Here is a 16,850-nt window from a genome sequence, read left to right as displayed (position 1 = left end):
CTGGAAGTCCTCAACATTGACTCCAGGAATCTCATGGCTTCAGGTCACGCATGGGTAAGGGAACATCCTGCTGATTAATACCTACTGCCTTCAATACTGAATCAGTACTCCTCCATGTTGAACACCACTTTGAAAAAGCATTGATGGTAGCAAGGGCACAGAATGTACTCCGGGTGGGGGACTTCAATGTCCATCACCAAGAGTGGCTCGGTAGCACCACTGCTGACCGAGCTGGCCAAGTTCTGAAGGACATAGCTGCCAGACTGCGCCTGTGGCAGGTAGTGACAGAACCAACACGAGGGAAAACCTTACTTGACCTCGTTCTCACCAATCTACCTGTCGCAGATGCATCTATCCATGAGAGCATTGGTAGCAGTGACCACTGCACAGTTCTTGTGGAAACAAAGTCCTGTGGTCACACTGAGGACACCATCCATCGTGCTGTGTGGCACTACCACCGTGCTAAATGGGATAGATTCAGAACAGACCTGGCAGCTCAAAACTGGACATCCATGAAGCACTGTGGGCCATCAGCAGCAGCAAAATTGTATTCCACCACAATCTGTAACCTCATGGCCTGGCATATCCCTCACTCTACCATTACCATCAAGCCAGGGGACCAACCCTGGTTCAATGAGGAGCACAGAAGAGCATGCCAGGAGCAGCACCAGGTGAACCTAAAAATGAGGCGCCAACCTGGAGAAGCAGCAACACAGGGCTACATGCATGCTAAACAGTGGAAGCAGCATGCTATAGACAGAGCCCAGCACGTGAGTGTAAAAGACAAGGCTGAAGCGTTTGCAAGCATCTTCAGCCAGTAGTCCCGAGTGAATGATCCATATCGGCCTCCTCCTCAGGTCCGCACCATCACAGAAGCCAGTCTTCAGCCAATTTGATTCACTCCATGTGATATCAAGAAATGACTGAATGCACTGGATACAGCAAAGGCTATGGACCCCAACAACATCCCAGTTGTCGTGATGAAAACTTGTGCTCCAGAACTAGTCACCTCTAGCCAAGCTGTTCCAGTACAGCTACAACACTAGCATCTATCCGACAATGTGGAAAACTGCCCAGGTATGTCCTGTCCACAAAAAGCAGGTCAAATCCAATCCAGCCAATTACCGTCCCATCAGTCTACTCTCAATCATCAGCAAAGTGATGGAAGGTGTCGTCAGCAGTGTTATCAAGTGGCACTTACTCACCAATAACCAGCTCACCAATGCTCAGTTTGGGTTCTGCCAGGGCCACTCTGCTCCAGACCTCATTACAAAGTTGGTCCAAACAGAGGTGAGGGAGACTGCACTTCTCAAGACAGCATTTGCCAGAGTGTGGCATCAAAGAGCTCTAGTAAAATTGAAGTCAATGGTAAACAGAGGGAAAACTCTCCACTTGCTGGAGTCATACCTAGCACAAAGGAAGATGGTTGTGGTTGTTGGAGGTCACTCATCTCAGCCCCAGGATATCGCTGCAGGAGTTCCTCGGGGCAGTATCCTAGGCCCAACCATCTTCAGCTGCTTCATCAATGACCTTCTCTCCATCATAAGATCAGAAATGGGGATGTTCGCTGATATTTGCAGTGTTCAGTTCCATTCGCAACTCCTCAGATAATGAAGCAGTCCGTGGCCACATGCAACAAGACCTGGACGACATTCAGGCTTGGGCTGATAAGTGGTAGATAACATTCACGCCACACAAGTACCAGGCAATGACTATCTCCAACAAGCAAGAGTCTAACTACTGCCCCTTGACATTCAACAGCATTACCATCACCGAATCCCCCACCATCAACATCCGGGGGGTCACCATTGACCAGAAACTTAACTGGACCAGCCACATAAATACTGTGGCCACAAGAACAGGTCGGAGGCTAGGTATTCTGTGGCGAGTGTCTCACCTCCCGACTCCCCAAAGCCTTTCCACCATCTACAAGGCACAAGTCAGGAGTTTGATGGAATACTCTCCACTTGCCTGGATTAATGCAGATCCAACAACACTCAAGAAGCTCGACACCATCCAGGGGTCTTCTGGCACCCTCCCTCTATGGTGGGAGGGTGCCAGAAGATCCATTGAGATTCAAGGCCATTAACAACAGTGCTTGATGTTTTATTTTTACAGTGGAGGTAGGGGGAAGGAAATTACTGTTCCCTAAATTAGGGGATGAACAAGTGATGTGGGAGGGAATTCCATGACAGAATAACCACACATGAATTCTGGATGGAGCATGCTGTATGGGATGTGAATGGCATCTTCTTGCTCTGAAGATAACTGGATTAACAAGATAACTGAATCCACAGAGGTGGATTTCAAATGGACACCTCGGGGTAGATTTTTGTCCTGGGCATTAATATCACCTGGGCAGAGCAGAGCACAGAGAGGGAAATCTGATGGGGAGGATTTCTCACTGATAATTAATGGAAGGGAAATCAGGCTGGTTCTGTAATAGCCATAGCGTTCATTTTATAAATTTGTCATGGTTAAAACAAGTAAAGAAAAAATGGAATGACGAGATGGCTCTAGTGATTCAACAGATGGTTTTTGAACTGTAAATGTTTGAAGGATGAATCTGGTCACCACCAGTAGCACAAGATGGACTGACAGCGAATCAGCAGCCCGTTTTACACCATGCCCGATTTTCTTATCCATTAAAGTCAATGCCAACTCGCTACCAGCCCGTTTTGCACTACGGGTGTTGACCAATTTCATCTCACCATGGTTTTCAAGCTTCATTACAGCATCAATCGCATCCATTTTCCAAACAAGTGGCCTGCAGTAATTTTTTTTTTATTATTCACGTACCAGTGAGTCATAGGGTGTTAGCGAGAAAAGACATAACCAAGTGAAGACCAATAACCTTGATTTATCCAATTTCATTCCAGCTGGGGTGAAAAATTAATAATAGTATTTGACAGCGATGACGAATAACAAAAAAAAAATGACAATGCTATTAGTGGGCTTTTGAAGCCAAGCAGTCAGTGAGTCAGTGCTTAGTATTCCACTGTGGTATAGCTCCAATTCAATGAGTGCAACTTCTGCAATGCTGCTTTGATTCAACATGACATTCCATTTCAACCAACACCCTGTGGAGAAGCAATCTGAAATTAGGTCGCACTTTATAAAACATGATAAAAGAAACACGAATTAGTACATCAGAATATTTTCTTCATTTGGTAATAGAGTATGTTTGCTGTCCAGTAACAGACTTTTAATTGTGATTAACGTTGACACTCTAGTGTCTGTGTGGAGTTTGCACATTCTCCCCGTGTTTGCGTGGGTTTTCTCCGGGTGCTCCGGTTTCCTCCCACAGCCCAAAGATGTGCGGGTTAGGTTGATTGGCTATGATAAAAAATTGACCCTTAGTGTTAGGGGGATTAAATACATGGGGTTATGGGGATAGGGTGGGATATGTGTTGGTGTAGGGGTTATGGGGATCGGGTGGGATATGTGTCGGTGCAGGCTCGATGTGCCGAAATGGCCTCTATCTGCACTGTGGGGTTTCTGTGATTCTGTGATTCTAGTCATTCTCTCCTGCTTATTGCCCCTCAGAGCAAAACCTCCATATCCACATTCTGAAATTCTTCCTTATGTCTGACCTTCAGTACATAAAAATGAGCCTTAGCAGTATCTACACAGTGAACCATCAAGCAAATTTGCATTTTGAATTTTCTGAGAAAGAAATGCTAAAATCTTCTCTTTTAGCACACCTAAAGCCACAATTCACTTTCTGATGAAACTACAGCTTTGACGTAAGCACCAGAGGCCAGGGCACAGGCCTTGAGTGACATGAAAACTAGGAAACATAGGTCTGTGATGTCAAAGGCCACAATCCCTGCCTTTCTCTCATATATATATCTATATATATAAAGCGGCTCTTCTGTCTGTCCCGATGTCTGTCTGTCCGTTCTCTATACGTTTGAAAGTTACAGAGCGTACCGACGCGCGCGTCACCTCAAAAGAAAGCTTACGATTCTGGACCAGTCATAGGTGTATTTATGTTTCGGCCGGACAAAAATCCCGCCCGCGGTATCCCAAAAACGTTCAGCGTTCCGCTCATTAGCATCTCATTAGCGACCGTGTGACGTCGAGGTCCACCAATCGGACGGCGGGTTCCTTCCTACAGTTGAGTGTCGAGTGACTCGACGATTGACCAATCCTACGCTTCGGTGACCTGACCGGTCGACCAATCGGTGTGTGTGTGGGCGGGCCTTATCCTTCTGAACCGAGGTGAGTGGCCGCCATCTTGATTTTTCACAATTTTTTCCCCCACACTTTCTGTGTGTTAGGGAACTAAGGTAAATATTTTAATGATGTGTTAGGGAATTAAATAACAATTTAATAGGGGGGGGAGAGCCTCGGGAAATCGCGGGGGGGGGAGAGCCTCGGGAAATCGCGGGGGGGGAGAGCCTCGGGAAATCGCGGGGGGGGGAGAGCCTCGGGAAATCGCGGGGAGGGAGAGCCTCGGGAAATCGCGGGGGGGAGAGCCTCGGGAAATCGCGGGGGGGGGGAGAGCCTCGGGAAATCGCGGGGGGCTCGCGCCGCCCGCACAGACCGACCACTACAACAACAACAACATCACGCATTTATTTATAGATTTGTAATTAATTCTTGGAATGTGGGCGTCACGGGCAAGGCCGACATTTATTGTCCATCCCTAGTTGCATTGAGAAGACTATATGTACAGAGCCTTTATCATAGAAAAATGCCCAACGCACTGTGCAATATTTTAATTGCTTATAAATCAATTAAAAATTTTCCCAAGATCTGTTAACTGCTGAAGAGAGTGGTACTGGGGGTAGTAAAGCAAAATAACAAAAAACGAAAGAGAATGATACAAAGAAATTGAAGAATGTGGCCACTGAGATGCATGGAACCCACGCAATTGCACAGTCCTGTTTACCTCAGCTGTCCCACTTTGCCGTACATCTTATAATACAGTAAAACAAACCACAGCAATTTAAAATGCACTTACTGCAATAGCAGCAGATTCAATAAGGCCACCTATCTTCCCATTACCCAATTTCTACCATATTTTATTTCAAGCCCTCATACCATCATCATATTGTGTAATAAGATCAAGAAATGGAAGACCCTTTGAAGATATTCAATTAACAAAAAAGAGCCATGAATTCAGATAGTATGATGAGATGGGATAGGAATGACTGAGATACATATATACACACATAAAGAAATATTTGCGGGATAGAAATTCGTCTCGGGTAGTTTCAGAGCTGCTGCCCGTTATACGCAGCGCTTGATATTCAGTTCCATTGACTGCACCAGAACTGAATATCAGCCACTGCATATAACGAGCGGCCGACTCGATACTGCTCGCTTTGCACCACTGCCCGAGAAAAATTTCTAGGGCTGCAACTAGTGTGCATTATGTCTGTCACACACCAGAGATCATAGACCAGACATCACACTTTGTTACAGATGCCAAAACAATCTAAAACAAATAAGGAAAGCCAATCATTTAATGCTGGGTGCTTCTGATTTGGAGCCTGAATCTTACAAGTGTTTTCCAGTCACCAAGTAACAATTAAACTCGGATTGACCTGAAGCTGTGCTTAATTCACAGGTAGACTTTTGTGACTTTAAAGGAACACAAATCTGCCTTAGCAGTAATAATATATTGTAGCCTAGAAATGACATTGCACTGCTGGCAGTGTGGCCAGGCAGAATGTCCACCCATCACTTTGCTTCCACCATGACCCAATACTATCATTTCCATACAGAGGGCATGCACTCACGCCTGTTGTGGCGCAACAAGGGTGCCCACACCATGGAGGAGGCAGAATCTTGGCGAGCCAGAAGACAAATTGGAACTCAGTGAGCCAATTTTTCTTGACCTCTCTCACCATTAGGCCCAGAATCAAATCATTAGCAATATTTTTGGGATCAATTACCATTGAATTCCTGCTTGGTGGAGCCCACATCCAGCTCTGAACAGCACCTACACCTACTCTCAGCAGATGCAGGTATAGCCTTTCAGAGACATATCTGGTCAAATTCCTGAGTGTGCCTGAGAACGCCCCTGACATGCCCCCAATCTGCTGCCGGGATGTGGGGGGGGGGGGGGGCGGGGGGGAGGGGATTAGGCAAAAGATGCACCCTCTCGATCAGAATTTGCTGTGCCTTGAACAATGGAATAGAAACCCAGTGCATCCAGATTCTGCTCCGAACTCCAGTCCCTCTGCCTATACTATCCCAGAATTCCACCTCTAGAAGGAGCAGAATTTCTACTTCTGCACATTACATGGGATAATAGCTCTTTCGTCAGGAAATAGCATATTGTAGGAATTAACGAATTCCTACGAATAACGGAGATCGACGCAAGAGAGCAATTAAACAGGTCTTTACTCAACGGAGATGCCACGAGGACTGCCTGGGCAGCCCTGTGGTTTGCGACGTGACGTCATCGCGTTTACCCGCGTTTTCCCGCACTCTTAAAGGGGCCACGCCCTGTACATGCAAACTCTATATACCAAACACAGTAATGCCTAACACAATGGTACAGGTTTAGGCTGGTGTTGGAACATCATTAGAGAATTATATACAGTTAGCCAGAGTCATTCAGTGGTTCTGCCACATGCACCCCCCCAGAATTCGCTTTAACAGACAAAGTCAAATGGTGAGGGGGTCTGACGAGCCTGTCAGAACGACTCCTGTACTCTCGAGGCGGAGGCTGCCGGTTGGCTGGCGGTCTGGCGGTCTGGCGGTCGGTCGCACTCGGTCTGCCGTAACGATGATGGGTGGCCGACCCCGTCTCGGCGGTTGTGCTGTCTCGATGGGGCGGTCGAGGTCTAAATGTGTTGGCTTTAAGCGGTCGACCGAAATGTGGTCCAGTTTACCACCGACATCTACCGTGAAGGTTTTCTCCCCTGCTTCCAACACGCGGAAGGGACCGGTATATGGGGCCTTGAGCGGATCCCTATGTGCGTCATGGCGAATAAAAACGTATTCAGCCTTGTGAAGCTCCGTGGGAACGTGTGACCTCTGCAGCCCGTGGTGCGAAGTGGGCACCGGTGCGAAACATCTGGCCGCCTCTTGGTGACTAGCAAGCTGGGCAGACGCGGACCATGGCTCCGTCGATGTTGGTAGGAAGTCCCCCGGGACTCGCAGCGGCTGACCATACACAAGCTCCGCTGATGAAGAGTGAAGGTCTTCTTTGGGGGCCGTGCGAAGGCCCAACAGGACCCATGATAGCTTGCCTGCCCATCCAGCGTCCTGGAGGCTCGCCCTCAGGGCGGCTTTCATTGACCGGTGGAAGCATTCGCAGAGGCCTTTTGCCTGTGGGTGGTAGGCTGTGGTGCGGTGCAATTTGACACCGAGTCCTTAGGCCACTGCATTCCAGAGTTCAGAGGAAAACTGCGGTCCCCTAACTGACGAAATATCTGCGGGCACTCCGAAATGGGCGATCCAGGAGGAAATGAACGCCCTGGCCACGTCCGCTGAAGTAGTGGATGACAGGGGGACCACCTCCGGCCATCTGGTGGTGCGGTCAACCATGGCCAGGATGTGTGAAAAACCATGGGAGGGTGGGAGTGGTCCTACCAGGCCCACGTTGACATGGTCAAAACGTCGCTCCGGAACTGTGAAGGTGGCCAACGGAGCTTTGATATGGTGCTGTACCTTGGCCTTTTGGCAGACCACGCAGGTTTTGGCCCAGTCGCGGACATCTTTATGCATGCCATGCCATACAAATTTCGCTGACATCAGTTTCTGAGAGGCCTTCATTCCTGGGTGTGACAACCCATGTATGGCGTCGAACAATTTGCGGCACCACACGACCGGCATGACAGGGCGAGGATCCTGTATGGAGACGTCACACAACAGCGTGGTACCTGATGAATGGAACTTGACGTCGGCCAACTGGAGGCCAGTGATGGCCGTTCTGTAAGCTTGGACTTCCGGGTCTGAGGCTTGGTCCGCTGCCATGAGGGCGTAGTCGATGCCCAAATGAACCATATTGACCATCGCGCGGGAGAGGCAGTCTGCCACCAGGTTGTCCTTATCGGCCACGTGCTGTATATCCATGGTGAATTCGGATATGTAGGTCAGTTGACGCTGCTGTCTGGCTGACCACGGCTCGGCGGTCTTGGCCATTGCAAAGGTTAACGGCTTATGGTCCACAAAGGCGGTAAAAGGACGTCCTTCCAGCAGGAACCGAAAATGGCAGATGGCCAGAAAAAGGGCAAGCAACTCCCGGTCGAACGTGTTGTATGCTCTCTCGTTCTGCCGTAGTGGACGGCTGAAGAATGCCAACGGCTGCCACGTCCCGTTCACCCACTGCTGTTGCATGGCACCGACTGCGTAGTCTGATGCGTCGGTGGTGAGGGCGATGGTGGCTCCTGGAAGCGGGTGCGCCAGCATAGTCGCGTTGGCTAAGGCGCTTTTGGTGTCGGCGAACGCTCGGGCCATGTCATCCGTCCAGTCTACCGGGTTCTTGCCAGTCTTGCCCTTGAGGGCCTCATACAGGGGCTGCATGAGTAGTACCGCCTTAGGCACGAAACGGTGGTAAAAGTTTACCATGCCTAGGAATTCCTGCAGGGCCTTTACGTTCTGCGGGCGTGGAAAGGATGTCACCTCCTCTACTTTCGAAGGTAAAGGAACCGCTCCCTCTGAGGTGATGCGATGCCCCAGGAAGTCAATTTGGTGCAGGCCAAACTGACACTTGGCCGGGTTGATAATCAGGCCGTGTTGGCCGAGACGTCGAAAAAGGGTGCGTAGGTGACAGGTATGTTCTTCCTTAGTAGGACTGGCAATTAGTATATCGTCTAGGTAGACGAAGAGGAACTTGAGGTCCCGCAGCACGGAGTCCATCAGGCATTGGAAAGCCTGGGCGGCGTTCTTTAACCCAAACGTCATTCGTAAAAACTCGAAGAGGCCGAATGGGGTGATGACTGCGGTCTTCTGGACGTCTTGTGGATGAACTGGGACCTGGTGGTAGCCCCGGACGAGGTCGACTTCTGAGAACACGGTGTTCCCTGCCAAATGGGCAGAGAAATCCTGAATGTGGGGGATCGGGTACCGATCAGGAGTGGTGGCGTCGTTTAGGCGTCGATAGTCGCCGCATGGCCGCCATCCGCCGCCAGGCTTCGGGACGATATGGAGGGGTGAAGACCAGGGACTATTTGACCGGCGAATAATCCCTAACCGTTCCATGGTTGCGAACTCTGCCTTTGCGACCGCCAGCTTGCCAGGGTCCAGGCGCCGGGCCCATTGGTGGTGATGTGGTGTTCCACACCATGTTTCGTGGCTGTGGAGGAGAACGTGGGTCTTGTCAGGTCGGGGAATTCGCTGAGCAGGCGAGCGAACTCATCAGGAGTCGGGAACGCACAGGAGATGGTGCGCGACGTAGTGTTACTGTGGTAACACGGAAGAGAATTAAAAGTTGATGCGTTGATCAGCCGCCGGTTCCCAACGTCGACCAGGAGGCTGTTGGCGCACAGGAAATCCGCGCCGAGGAGGGGCTGGGAAACTTTGGCCATAACAAACTCCCAGTGAAAACGTTGCCCCCTGAGGCACACCTCCACTTGCCGTCTGCCGAAGGTCCGAATTGTTCCGCCATTGGCCGCTTCAAGGGCGGGGTCAATATTCCCTGTCTGCACATCGAGGGCGGACGCGGGTAAAATGCTGCACTGCGCTCCGGTGTCGCACAGAAAACGACGACCGGAGAGAGTATCAGTGATGAACAGCAATTTTCCCGCGTTGCCGATCGCCATCGCGGCCATGGGGTGCCCGTTAGACTCGGTGGTCGCAGTGTCCATTGTGGTTTGTTTTGTTGGGGAAAACTGCAGGGAGGGCGGCAACGCTTCATCTTTGCGCCGAACTGCGCGTGGTAGAAACACAGCCCAGCAGGCTGACGAGCTGGGGCGGCGGCTGCGGGGGATGGGTGCCTCGTGGTGGCGCAGTACTGCCGAGTTACAGCGAAAATTTTGTCAGCCTCCGCAGCGAGTGTTGCGCAGTCTTCAATTTCAGAACTGGCCAGGGCAGCTTGTACCTGTTCAGGCAGTTGGCTGAGGAAAATCTCGCGGAATAGGAAACATTCCCGTTCTGAGCCCAGGAGTGTGAGCATTTGGCTCATCAACTCTGAAGGGATGGAATCCCCGAGCCCGGGCATAGCGAGTAATCGACGGGCGCGCTCCGATTTTGTGAGCCCGAAAACCTGCAGTAACCGCGCTTTGAGGGTTTCAAACTTGCGCTCCGTTGGGGGGTTTTCGAGGAGGCTGACGATCCGAGAGGCGGTAGAGCTGTCGAGTGCGGAGACCACATAAAGGTATTTGGTCTGATCTGCATCGATGTTCCTCAGGGCGAACTGGGCCTCGACCTGAATAAACCACGAGGGCGCTTGTTGCTCCCAGAACTGCGGTAGCTTTAGCGAAACGATGCTTGCTTCCATGCTGTGCTCTTCTTTTGTGAAAACGTTCACAAAAACGGGGTCACCAATGTAGGAATTAACGAATTCCTATGAATAACAGAGATCGACGCAAGAGAACAATTAAACAGGTCTTTACTCAACGGAGATGCCACGAGGACTGCCTGGGCAGCCCCGTGGTTTGCGACGTGACATCATCGCGTTTACCCGCGCTCTTAAAGGGGCCATGCCCCGTACATGCAAACTCTATATACAAAACACAGTAATGCCTAACGCAATGGTACAGGTTTAGGCTGGTGTTAGAACATCGTTAAAGAGAATTATATACAGTTAGCCAGAGTCATTCAATGGTTCTGCCACAATATCATCCAACTTACTGTGGACAACCCCCACAACTGATTTGTTTATGTGTGTGAAAACCTTGCGTGTGGCATGTGTATGTCCTTCATACTTCCGGCATCACACTTGAATGTCAGACATTTGAAACCTTCTTCTTTGACCAAGCTTTTGGTCACATGTCCTAATATCTCCTTATGTGGCTCGGTATCGAATGTTGTATGGTAATTGCTCCGGTGCAGCACCCTGGGACATTCTACTCTGCAAAGGGTGCTATATAAATGCAAATTGTTATTACAAATTTAGTTTCACACTATGTATGTCATTTTCACCTCATTTAACTTAGACTTAATCACATCAATATAAAACTGATGTCCAGCGCTGCTAGGTGCTACCCTGAAGGCAGAAGTAAGTTTAAAGGAACAAGCTGTTCAGTGAACGTTGTTATTAGATCCTTATTAGTGTGTTACTTTTGTTGTTTATTATTTTTGTCAATGTTGCCGGCTACTTTGCCATCGGTCTTTGTGCCATTTCTCGAGAAACACCTTTGTGCCTCTTGTTATTTCAATGCCTAGGTTCAAGTTGCAATTTTATGTGGTAAACGTACAGCTTTAGAAACATAGCCTAGTCTTACTTTCTATTACCTGATAATAAAGGAAATAACTGATAGTTTGAAATTATTACTGAAGTATAGCAGGAGTCAAGTAAGAATCTTACCTAAAGCAATTTGACAGCCCAGTGCAGTATTGCAAGTATATGAAATTCACATATTAACATTATTTCACATAACTGATCAACTGAAAACATCAAGCCACTGCAAAGATGACAATGATTATATCCTTATTTCTTATTGTAATTAAAGTGCCCGTCCCTTTCTTTGACGACAATCGTATTTTCAGGCAAAGTATCCCAAGGTCTGAGTCACTCAAGGTCAATGGCAATAACCTATTAGGCTACCATTGTGGATTGCTTGGTTGTAAATGTGTGAAAGGATCAGGATAAAAGGCACATAAGGAATGTCCCTTCAGGACTAATTTTTTTAAGTTTGACGCACATAGGCAGTCAACAAGTAACAGCTGTTTCTAAAATTCTAGATGCTTCAGTAGCAGAAGTTGACAGCCTGAGAATTCTTCCTGACAAGAGTAACAAACTGCATCTACACTCAGTCCAGGCAAACATTCCCACAGTATTTCACGTCCAATTAGGAGCTTAGTAATACCAATGTCATTATAACGCATTAGACTCGGAGGCATGCATAGGATATCTTCATTCATAAAAATGATTTCTCCCATGATGCCATGGTTTTAAAATGTCGTAACATCCTTGACAAATCCTATTAGGCAGGTTGATGCTTAATGTGCTGTCATAAGGTTTGGTAATGTTCTCAATTACCTCTTTTTCTTGCATAATTTATACTTATACGTTTCAAAATAATAAGCTGATGTGCATCACCTCAAACTCGAAATGACTACCAAGTTAAATTATGTATCTGACATGGACCAAATTCGACCACTTTAAATTAATTCCCCAAATAACCGGTGAAACCAGGGGATCTGTTTTAGGCACTGATTTAGGTTCACTAGTGGCCTGCATTTCGTTTCCGAGCAACTAAGCTAGAGGGATAAGAAACATGTCTATGGCCTTGTTAAGGTTGCGTAAAGAAAGAAAGAACTTGCATTTATATAGCACCTTTCACAACCTCAGGACATCCGCTTAACAGCCAGTGAAGTACTTTTTGAAGTGTAGTCACTGTTGTAATGTAGGAATGCGGCAGCTTCAGTTTAATTTCTCATCTGAAGGGCGAAAGAGGGTGTAGCACCCGCTGGTTGTCAGTATCAGGCTACAGAAAACAGTTAACTTCTTATTTTAGTGCAATAAACTGAACAATTAATTAATCGTTATTGGCTCCTTAATAACCCAGTGCTTGAATGCTGCATGTAATGTGGCTCAGTCATACATACCAGGAGGGAGCCAGGTCTGATTCCTGGTCTGTGCTGAGTTAGTTGATCTCAGCCAGGGCAGTAAAGGGGGAAAAGATTTCAGCCAGGGCACCCACTGCTGATACCTGTCCATTAGCTCCCGCTCACAATTACCTGTGTGTGGGCTCCAGGTGAAAAAGGGCTCAGCTTGGTCAAAACAGGCTGGGTCTCTTTCCTCTTGAAAAAAGGCTGAGGAGTGACCTAATAGAGGTCTTTAAAATTATGAAAGGTTTTGATAGAGTGGATACAGAGAGAATGTTTCCACTTGTGGGGAAGAGCATAACTGGAGGCCATCAATATAAGATAGTCACCAAGAAATCCAATAGGGAATTCAGAAGAAACTTCTTTACCCAAAGAGTGGTGAGAATGTGGAACTCGCTGCCACAGGGAGTGGTTGAAGTGAATAGTATAGATGCATTTAAGGGGAGGCTGGACAAGCATATGAGGGAGAAGGAAATAGAGGGTTAAATTGATAGAGTTAGATGAGGAAAGACGGGAGGAGGCTCAAGTGGAGCATAAACGCTGGCATGGACTGGTTGGGCTGAATGGCCTGTTTCTGTGCTGTATATCCTATGTAAACCTATGTAAAATGAGGGTCTTTTATGTTACAAACCAGGTCTCCCTAAAACATGCTGCCAGTCTCCCTGTGAATCTGTGCAAAATGGAAACACAGCTGCAAGCATGTTTGAAATGCCTGGTGACATGTTGCAGTGCCGAATGTTGACATCATGATGCAACGTCAAGATATTACCACCTAAACACAACAACAATTTGTATTTATATAGCGCCTTTAACGTAGTAAAACATCCCAAGGCGCTTCACAGGCATGTTATAAAACAAAACTTGACACCGAGCCACATAAGGAGAAATTAGGGCAGATGACTTGGTCAAAGAGGTAGGTTTTAAGGAGTGTCTTAAAGGAGGTAAGAGAAGTAGAGAGGCAGAGAGGTTAAGGGAGGGAATTCCAGAGCTTAGGGCCTAGGCAGCTGAAGGCTGAGTGATTAAAATCAGGGATGTTCAAGAGGTCAGAATTAGAGGAGCATAGCTATCTCGGGGGGGGGGGGGGGGTTGTGGGAATGGAGGAGATTATAGGACGAGCGAGGCCATGGAGGGATTTGAAAACAAGGAGGAGAATTTTAAAATCAAGGCTTTGCTTAACCGGGAGCCAATGTAGGTCAGCAAGCACAGGGGCGTTGAGTGAACAGGACTTGGTGCGAGTCAGGACACGGGCAGCTGAGTTTTGGACGACCTCATGTTTACGTAGGGTAGAACGTGAGAGGCCAGCCAGGTGTAGATTGGAATAGTCAAGCCTAGGGGTAACAAACACACTAACATCACAAATAACAACAGAAAATGCTGGAAAAACTCAGCAGGTCAGGCAACATCCGTGGACAGAAATTTGAGTTAACGTTTCGGGTCGAACCCTTCTTCAAAACTGGAAAGAAAAGATAGATCGGAGGCAGGGCTGCGATCGGACAAAAGAATAAAAGAAACAAAAGAAGTAAAAAAGAGACAATAAAAGGTATTAGAAGCTAGACGAGATGGTAATAGGCTGAGATTAGGTGTAAAGTGTACTGGCAGGGCAAGAGATAGCTGCCAGGTGTGAGAGAGAAACAAAAGGAAAGGGGGGGGGGGAAAGGAGTGGAAAAATTACAAGAAAAAATGAAATAGGGGCCGAGGTTATGATCTGAAATTGTTGAACTCGATATTGAGTCCGGAAGGCTGCAGAGTGCCTAATCGGAAGATGAGGTGCTGTTCCTCGAGTTTACGTTGAGCTTCCGTGGAACAATACAAGAGGCCAAGGACGGTGAGGTCCGAGTGGGAATGGAGCGTTGAATTAAAATGACAGGCGACCAGTTTTGAAGAAGGGTTCGACCCGAAACGTCATCTCAAATTTCTGTCCACGGATGTTGCCTGACCTGCTGAGTTTTTCCAGCATTTTCTGTTGTTATTTCGGATTTCCAACATCCGCAGTATTTTGCTATCACACTAACATCACAGCTGCATATTTACCACCCTTACCACTAAGAATGACGGCAGCCAGGAAGACCCAGTGAAAAAATGTTTATCTTCACCGCCAGTATATAAATTCTGGTTACCTTGATATGGCTGCTGGCTGTGAGAAACAGAGTATGGAAGGTGGCAGCTAAAATACAATGTAAAAATGCCTATTGACACTCACTGTCAAGGCTCACACATGAAGGATGGCTATTTGGTGAGGTATCAGCCACCACCTGCACTATTGCACCCTAGAGTGAGTCACCATGTTCGTGAGAGGAGGAAAAAGGCATGTGAGCTGTGAGGAGAAGTTGAAGATCCTGGGATTGTTTACTCTGGAGAAGGGAAGGTACATATTAGTCAAGTATTCAATATTTTTAAGGCACTAGATGAATTGAACTCCGATAATATATTTGAGATTGTCACAGTTTAAAAGCAGGGGCACAGGCTCAAGTTAGAAGAAGGTGCACAGACAATTTAGATTTAACTACTTTACAGTAATGAATGTGCAGAATGAACTGTGTCTACTTCCGTGTTCTTTCGTGGTCATTGTTCCCCTTTACATTGAGTTTAAAGGTTCAGCTGGATTTTCTCTGCGGAGGCGGGATGGTGACGGGATAGCTGGTTGCCGGGTTCTGTTCCCGCTCACAGCTGCAGCCGCTCTGTCAAAGGGATTTTCCCTTGATTGGCCTAGTTAAGCCCACCCTGCAGGCTTCCTGGCCAATTAACAGGAAGTGGGTCTGAGGGCGTCATTTGATGACACGTCATTAGCCAGTTTCCTTAAAGGGACCATGGCTATAATGAGTTTGGCAGTTGCGCTGTCAGTGTTTTACAGCATTGAGGTGCTGCAAACACTGACAAGCACTGCACAAAGGTGGACGGTTGCACCCAGGCTCTCCCATGACTCCCTCCAGATGCTTATGGAGGGAGTCACAGCACGCAGGGAGGTTCTCTTCCCTTTAAGGGCGGAAGAGACCTCCCCAGGACACCAACGCAACCTGGTTGTACATTGCACAGGAGGACAAAAGCAGGGATGTCATCAGGAGTCCCTGGCTGCAGTGGTGCCAACCTTTCAATGATCTCAGTGGATCACAAAACATTACTGCAAAACCACACTCAAACTCACCCTGCTGTGCCACTCATCCCCATCACTCTGCCTTCCATAACCTTCTCCTGTACATCCTTACTCACACCAACTTACCCATCCCTCTCTATCTACTTTATCACTTCCCCATCTCACTAGCCACCCCTCACACACACCCTCATCCTACTGCAAGCATACCAACTAACAACATACAAGGGTAGGCACTTGAGATGTTTAGCCAATGTCCATGTGAAGTTTCTGGTAATGTGTTGTCATACAGTGAAAGCTATATTTTCAACACTTCACCTTATTGGACAGATCTGTGCATACCTTGAGAAGTGTCTTACTGAGTTCCAGTGAATGTTGAGACATAACTTCCCCCCACCACCCGCTATAGTGATGAGTGTGCATGGAATGGCTTGGACATTAGAGATGCTTCACGGTCCTGGTGTGGGATGGTGTCAACCTGCCGCATCATGTGGCAGCCAGGGTTTACAGCGTCAAGTGAAGTAAATCTGGCCATGGTGATGCCATCGCTGGCCTCCTGGGCAGCAATGTTGTCAGGGGCTGATACCCTGTGTCCTGTGCAGCATCAGGTGATGGCGGAGAAGGTTGGTGCTGTTGTTGGTGATGTTGGTGTGCCTGGTGATGTTGGTGTTGGGGCTGATCATGGAAGGAATCAGAGGAGCAAGGTGAGATAGTTTCAAGGGCAGCGATGTTGCTGCAAGAGATGGCAGCTGCGGGTGAGATGACAGAAGTGATCTGTCAATGGTAAGAGAGGTTGTTCCAATGAAGTGGCATACAGTTGGCTCTAACCACTTGCAAGCTAAAGAAATCTCTACATGGCTTACAAATGCAGTAACCAACAGTTTCAGTGCTCTGAAACTGACCATGGCATCCTTTACACCACTTCTGCAGCTGTCAGCTTATCAGATACATCAGAGCAGACTCAACCCACGCCAGGGTGAGCTGGCGTGTTCTCCGAGCGGTGGGTAACCTGTGGGGGCACGAAAAATTGGAAGGAAGCCTCAAAATAGCATTAAATTGGCTGTTAACAAGCCATTTAATGATCTCA

The sequence above is a fragment of the Somniosus microcephalus genome, chromosome 9 (genome assembly GCF_052327205.1).
Source record: "Somniosus microcephalus isolate GS21.2 chromosome 9, FLI_Smic_1.0, whole genome shotgun sequence".
NCBI lineage: Eukaryota > Metazoa > Chordata > Chondrichthyes > Squaliformes > Somniosidae > Somniosus > Somniosus microcephalus.
This window is presented reverse-complemented; position numbering follows the sequence as displayed.